The sequence below is a fragment of the Solanum pennellii genome, chromosome 3, assembly GCF_001406875.1.
Source record: "Solanum pennellii chromosome 3, SPENNV200".
NCBI classification, from domain to species: Eukaryota; Viridiplantae; Streptophyta; class Magnoliopsida; order Solanales; family Solanaceae; genus Solanum; species Solanum pennellii.
This window is the reverse complement of record NC_028639.1, coordinates 54,659,439-54,667,112: the sequence shown is the minus strand read 5'-3', so window position 1 is coordinate 54,667,112 and position 7,674 is coordinate 54,659,439.

The following is a 7,674-nucleotide window of genomic DNA, read 5'->3' as shown; positions in this document are numbered from 1 at the left end:
TTTATATATATATATATATATATATATATATATATATTTATCATTGATTGATGGTTCAATGGTAAAGAAAAAATTATGAAAATACTTTTCACGTTAGAGTTGTAGATTCAAAATTCCTTCTTTTTTTAAAAAAAAAAATTAAAATTTAGAACGCCTATATCAAAATTCGAAAAACACTTATTCTTGAAAGAATAAGAAAAACACTTATATCTTGTCCCCTATTTTTATTGCTCTCATCTTTTATTTTCTTGTTTTTGCATTAGTAAGAATTGTTTTCCAATCAAGTGTCCAATAAAAAGCAGAAAAGGGAAGGGGCATGTGCAATCTAGACACAAATCAAAAGGCTTTATTATATGACCAATAATATGTATTTTAAGTCTAACTCACAGCTCAAAAGCTTGATTAAAGAGAGAAGGAAAAATTAGCAAATTAATCAAATTTCTTAACATAAATATAAATATCTATATTTTAAAATAATTAGTGAAAATGTCAATATGTCAATATTTTACCGAATAAAATATATCATAATATAATTAATTTTCTTTCCTTTTATTTCTCAAATCAGGCCCTACAAAACACTAATTTTACTCCCCAAGAAACAATAATTATCCAAGTCTTAAAAAAAGTACCGTCAAGTTGTGACCTTTTATCATTTGATAACAATTATAGTGATTCAGTGTAAATTGAGACAGACAAAGTAATACATTAGATTATGTTTATGGATGATCAAAAAGTGAGATGTAAATAAATTATTATAACGACTTCCCTTTATATTTCTTGTAGTGACAACGACTATACATATTTATAGAGTTACTTAATAGGCAAAATAAAGTTTATGGGAAGTTTATGAATTGGTATATTGATTTGAGCTTGACACAAACATGGATGACTCATAATAGTGAATAAGGACAAGTGCAATTTAGGGCAAAAATATAAGCACTTTGGCTTACCAAACTATATTGTATAAACGAGATATAGTATTATTCTATCTAAAAGAAGTGTACATATTTTATGCAAATATATATTACTAATTATTGTTGGGCTAGAAAAATCATTTATCTAAATTCTAAACGAAGTAAGCTCTAGATAAGCTGCTTACGTACTTGTCTTTTCGTGTGATCATACTATATATAAAGTATATAAACGTACGGATGGATATATAAAAGAAATAAGTAATGAAAATGTCACCAATTTAAGGTTGTGGTGGATAGATTAGTAACCATTCATTCTTAATCAAGAGGCTTCGGATTCGAGCCTCCGTGGTATAGAGTCCCTTTTGTTAGGGAATGCTTTTACCCTCGGGACTTTTCGGTGCGAATTTGAATTTAATCGGACTCTAATGTGGTTATCAAACATTGAATGAAAAATAAAAAAAATAATGAAAACGTCTCTGAATTTAAATATACCCCGATTTGTCATATGGCATAGCAAGTGATCTCAAACTCTTGTATGAGCGTGAGACTCTTAGTAAAAAGCTCAAAGAAGTGTTGAAATATTTCTAATTTTGGTGAAAATATAAAGATGTATTTCACTCATGTAACGAGACCATAGGTGAATCTAAGTTTAGTTAGTCAAATGGTTAGTTTAGGGGTAAAACTAAATCTGCGCCCAATTTAGAGGTGTTTTCAATACTTTTCTCATATATAAAGTTTACCAATTGTCATGTTCAATAATTTGCAAAGCGTTTAACTCGTATATTTTGAAATTGAATTTGAAATTTGAGTTTTTAAAATTTGATTTTGGAAGTTGAATTGTGTATGGACACGAAATTTACCTGAGAAAAACTTCAAAAAAATTTGTGAGTAAAAGATGAAGTTTATCCCAAAAAACTGGCTCAATGAAAATACTTTTAAAATGAAATTTTAAAATTTAATTATATTTTACGATCAAACAAATATTTTATTTATAAAAAGAAAAATATGACCCAACGCTAGTAAAATATTTGCAATCCCTAATTATATTAGTGCTATTATTGGGGTCCTATTATATTGCAGAAAAAAAAAGGTTTTGGTCCAACCCATTATCACTGTCAATTTTAAAATTATAAATTCGAGTCAATAAAAAATATACTAAAACAAATACCCTCTATTTAGGTTATCAGCATTAACCACTCACATAATAAGTTACGATATTCTCTCTATCTCAAACTATTTGTCGTAATTTTAATAATTTATACCGCGTTGAATCCTAAGAGCAGACCCATTATCCCCCACTTGAGTTCAACCCCCAAGCACAACATGTTGCTGTAGACAAACTTGATTTGGAAATTTAGCAAAACAGTACTACTGTCACATTCAAAAACACAACTCCTAGTCACTACCTTCTTAGAGAGAGGAAGGGGACCAGGGTACAACAATCCTCCTTTGTCAACGTCTTAAATTCGAAACTTCTGATTAAATATATTATATCAATTTCATCATCACATTATAACGCAAGTTGATAGTCTATTTTACTTGTTCATATATTTTGATTAAATTACACATCAATATCAACAAAAACAGAGGAATTTTTTAAGGAAATAAAAATTAAACAAATAAAAATGAATAAAGAGAATATATATATTTTAAAGAAATATAATGTAACTTATTATATCATCTTATAATATATTTTATTTTAAGATATCATTTTACTAAATGATTCAATCGAAACTGAAATTAATAAACTATAACTACACGTAACAACTGAAATTTCAAGGAAAGATCGCAATTTTTGTTTTCAATTAATGAAAAAGAAGATTGTACCTAATTTGTACCTTATGATCTTCAACTAAGAATTATTCTGTTTATCTTTCATATAAAATAAAAGAATTTAAAAATTATTATTTCAATTTGATCTAATCACACGATTCTAAGTATACTATAAACATAATACCTTCAAAATTAAATCACTTAAAATTTTGGGTCATATCTATTCTGACTACTCTATAATCACTATAAACATAATACCTTCAAAATTAAATCACTTAAAATTTTGGGTCATATCTATTCTGACTACTCTATAATCAGAGGTACAATATAATTTTCAATAAGGGATTCAAAATCTGTAAAAATAGATAATCAAAGAGAATTTAATATCTACTATGTATACATATAAACTTAATTTAATCATGTATATATAATATAATTTTTTATCAAAAAAATTCAAATAAACCCCCTTCATACAAGATAGCTCCATACCTAACTCTATTATATTAAAAATTGAGATACTTTAAATATATTTTTAACTCATACAGTAAAATACTTTAAATATATTTTAACTCGTATAATTTTTGTGACAGAGACATAAATTTGCATATGAAGTTTGACTAGTCTCTAATTTTATATTGTTATAATTTGTTGCCACTCCCAGACAACTCAAATTATTGAGGTATGTGTCAAATTTAATGTAGAAGAAACATTTATGGATTCAATTTTATATGCAAATGCCTCTAAAATCTCTTTTTTTGCCTTTTTCTTTTTTACCACCACCAAAAATATTTTATGAATTATTTGAAATCGCTTAGTTTATCCTCCGTTAATTATAATGTTGATTTAAAAATGTCTTCTCATCATGTTTTTCGTGTAAAAATATCCCTTTTATCAGTCGAATTGCTTCAAAATATTCTTTTTACCAATTATTACTGCAAAAATTTAAATAAATAACTTTTTATACTATTATTTATTATATTAAATAGATGTTATTACTTAATTATGGATAAAATTTAAAAAAAATACTTTTTATTTTTGAAAAGTAATTAATCTTTTTAAAGAAAAATATGCCCAAACTAAAAAACATCATATAACAAAGGGAGTACTATATACTTTGTCCTACTGTATACGATTATATTATTATTTGAAATGTGAAACAATAATATAATATACTAAACTTATTTTTAAAGCCTTTCAATTATAAACACTACAAAAACAAAAGAGTGTCAATTACATGAGCATCTTTCTGAGTATTAATATGAAAATTTAAAAAACTTATTTTTTCACAAATTATTATATTAATTTCCAAAAAAATTCTACTCAAATTTACAGTTTTTATTGTAGTGAAAATTATTACAATTATACTTTTTATGTAGTTTATGTTACTTTGTCAAATTTTATTTCAGGAAGAGTAGAAGAATGAATATTCAAATCTTTAACCAAATTTGACTCTTGGCCTTTCATTTTCTTAGGATGGTGGTGTATTTTTATCGGAGTCCCAAGCCTAAAGGTAAAAAATATTGATAAAAATTTTAAAAGGATATATGAAAAAAATTTAAATTTAAATTTGTTGGTGATGTAGCGATATAGGTGGGTGACGTTAAAGAAAATCGCTGCACTAGCAGCGATTTGTAAAATTTATTTATCTTTTTTTTTTTTAACAAATCGTCGCTGTTCCACCTTAATCGCTACATCACCAGCGATTTTACCATTTTAATTTACAAATTTTTTATTTACTTTTTTAAAATTTTTGTCAATATTTTTACCCTCTAGGCTCGGAATTCATTTTTATCTTGGAGCATACATACTGCATGTACCAGTCCACTATTTTATTATATTATATTGATTCAATTAATTTAAATTGATGAGGTATATACTATTCATACAAGAGGATGTGCTTGGTATTAAAATTTCACAATTTTCTTGATAAGTAGAGTATTTTATTACGGTAGAGAAGATAAAAACAAGGTCATTAATTAAGAAATAAATAATTATGTTTCTCACTCATACTGTCTTTGATGTAACTGATAAGGTATATCTAATTGTTAATCTATTTGTTTCAAAATAGTTATTGAATTTTTTATTTACAAATTTCTTACGATGGGAATAAAGCAAGAATTTTGACTATTTTATCCTTTTCCAAAATTGCATCATGTTATTAGTACTACAAATTAAGGGTAAAATGCATGGAAGAAAGCTACTTAATATAATCTTAGAATGAGAAATATTCCGAGGCAAATATTTTTAGTAAAGACGATAAATATAATAAAACAAGAAAAGTACTATAAATTGGAGTGATATTTTCCTAATTATATTCTTGAATCCAACTATACATTTCTGAATTTTAAGGCTAGACATGACTACATGTTTAAGAATTCAACGCAAGTCATTCTCAATCAATTTAAACATGAACATGTTTAGGAAAACGATTGCTTGAAATAAGAGACGGACAACTCACTATGTCAAATACAAATAATTGCAATATACAATAAGCGTTTTTGTTTTCTTATTTGGTATTTAAAATTTATGTTATAGTTTGATTAATTCAAATCTATACATCACATATAATCTCTTTCGAAAAATATCAAGCAAAAAAAATTAATACATAATTTACAATCAAGATTTATAATTAAAAGACGAACAATCTCATTCACTCGAATAAACTTAATCATTAGGCATTGAACGATATATATATCTATGGTTTTTTCCAAAATTATATTAAAGACCTTTGGCAAGTTTTTTTCTTGAAGATTATGTTTTTCAACATACGCGGAAAATATGAGTCCGGAGCCTAAAAGGTGAAAAATGTTAATAAAAATTCTAAAACGGTATATGAAATTTCTTTTAACCAAAATGGAAAAATCGCTCACGAAGTAGCGATTTTGTCCATTGGAAAGCAAAATCACTGCTATAGCAGCGATTTATTAAATTTGATTTTATTTTTTTTAAAAAAAACTTTAAACAAAATCGCTCCCAAAGGAGCGATTTTCAAAATATTTTTTTTAAAAAATAGTTTTTATAATATGTCGCTGCTGAGGCAGCGACTTAAGTTTTAATTTTTTTTTATTAATACTTTTTGCTTCTTTTTTTTTAAAAAAAGTTTAAATCAATTTCTTTTAAATCAAATAGCTGCCAAGACAGCGATTTTTAATTAAAATTTTTTATTTTTTTTAAAAATCAAATCGCAGGCAGTGATTTTGAATCAAAATTTCTTTTTAGCGATTTGATTTTAAAAAATAAATTAAAAAATTTAATCAAAAATTGCTGCCTTGGCAGCGATTTAATTTTAAAAAATAATTTATTTTATTTGATTTAAACTTTTTATAAAAAAAAAAAGCAAAAAGTAAAAAAAATAATTTATAAGTCGCTGCATAAGCAGCGACATACTAGAAAGGTTATTAAAAAAAAATTATTTTGAAAATCGCTCCTTTGGGAGCGATTTTGTTTACTTTTTTTAAAAGAAAAAAATCAAATTTAACAAATCGCTACTATAGCAGCGATTTTGCTTTTTCCTGAGTGATTTTACCGTTTTGGTTAAAAAAAATTTCATATAACATTTTGAAATTTTTGTTAACATTTTTCACCCTTTAGACTCCGGACTCTGGAAAATATAACTTCCATCAATTTTTATTCTTTTAACTTATCCATGCTGCAACTTGCAAAATTATCATATTATCTAGAAACAAAAGAGAATAAATCAAAATAAAGCTGTATTATATTTATAGTATGTAAGCAATAAATATATAGAAAGACAAAAAAGTGATTATTCCATTTTGATCAAACAAGAGAATCAGAATATATTCAATCCAGAATAATGTGCTTTAATTTATGGTATGGTAAAGGCAAAGCTAAAGAGCTAGGAAAGTCAATTTTGACTTAATGAAATTTCCCTTAATTGTAACTTACTTAATAGACATTTTAACATTGTAATGATTAATGAGTAAAAAATTCACATTCCCATTACCTAACCCAATAGGGGGAGTAAGAGAGTGAAGTCATCACTAACACAAAGGAATCCCCTCAAAAACTTAGGTATGTAAAACAAAAATAGGGTGTCTTTCACTCAAACGCAAGATTAAAGCTATATTTAAGTTCAATTATTTAAGATCGCTACTAATTTAAAGATAATACTAATAATCTACGTCAACTTTAGAAGTGTTTTCTCTTTTCAAATAAGAAGATTTTAAAGAGATTTTTTTACTCTCATAACACATAGAATTTTTATATGATATTTAATTTTATAAACTTCATTTAAAAAATGATTGAATTCACACCATGATAAATTAATACGATTCTCCTAGTCTGAATATATAAATCGAAACATATAAGATAATTAACTTTTATGTCTCTGATTGTAAATATATGAAATGAGTAGTTATTTGACTAGCAAGTTATTGTGGAAAAATGAAGAGGAAAAAAACGACCATCGAATTCTATAAGTCAGTAAGGTTGGTAATGATTAATGATGTAAACAAAAATTATACTCCACCAAACAACACTTTTCCGTTGATTAACTAACTTAAACATGGAATTAAGATCATTATCTGTTGAATATAATATGATGCATCAAATAATCTAACATTTCGAAAGTGACGAAATGAATTTGGTGAAATTGTGATAAAGTAAACTAACTAACCATTCATGTGATTGGCTTTCATAATGTCCCTACCACTATTATACAATTGTGTGACATTCCCAATTTTGATTTGTAGCTTACACTAACATTTTCATGAGTGCATTAATTTATTTGTGGTATTTATGTAACGCAATCTTAGCTAAGCCTCAGATCAGATGTACTGATCATGCTCCTTTATTTGTTATAAAAATAAAAATATAACATTAGTTTAATTTTGCTCTAAGAAAGCACTTCACTGAGTAGTGGGTTCTTTCTTGGAAAATTTAGCAAAAATAGAGAATGGACCTTTGAAAACTTTAAATGGAAACTGGACGTATATATCCAAATTATCGTAAATAATATATAAAAATC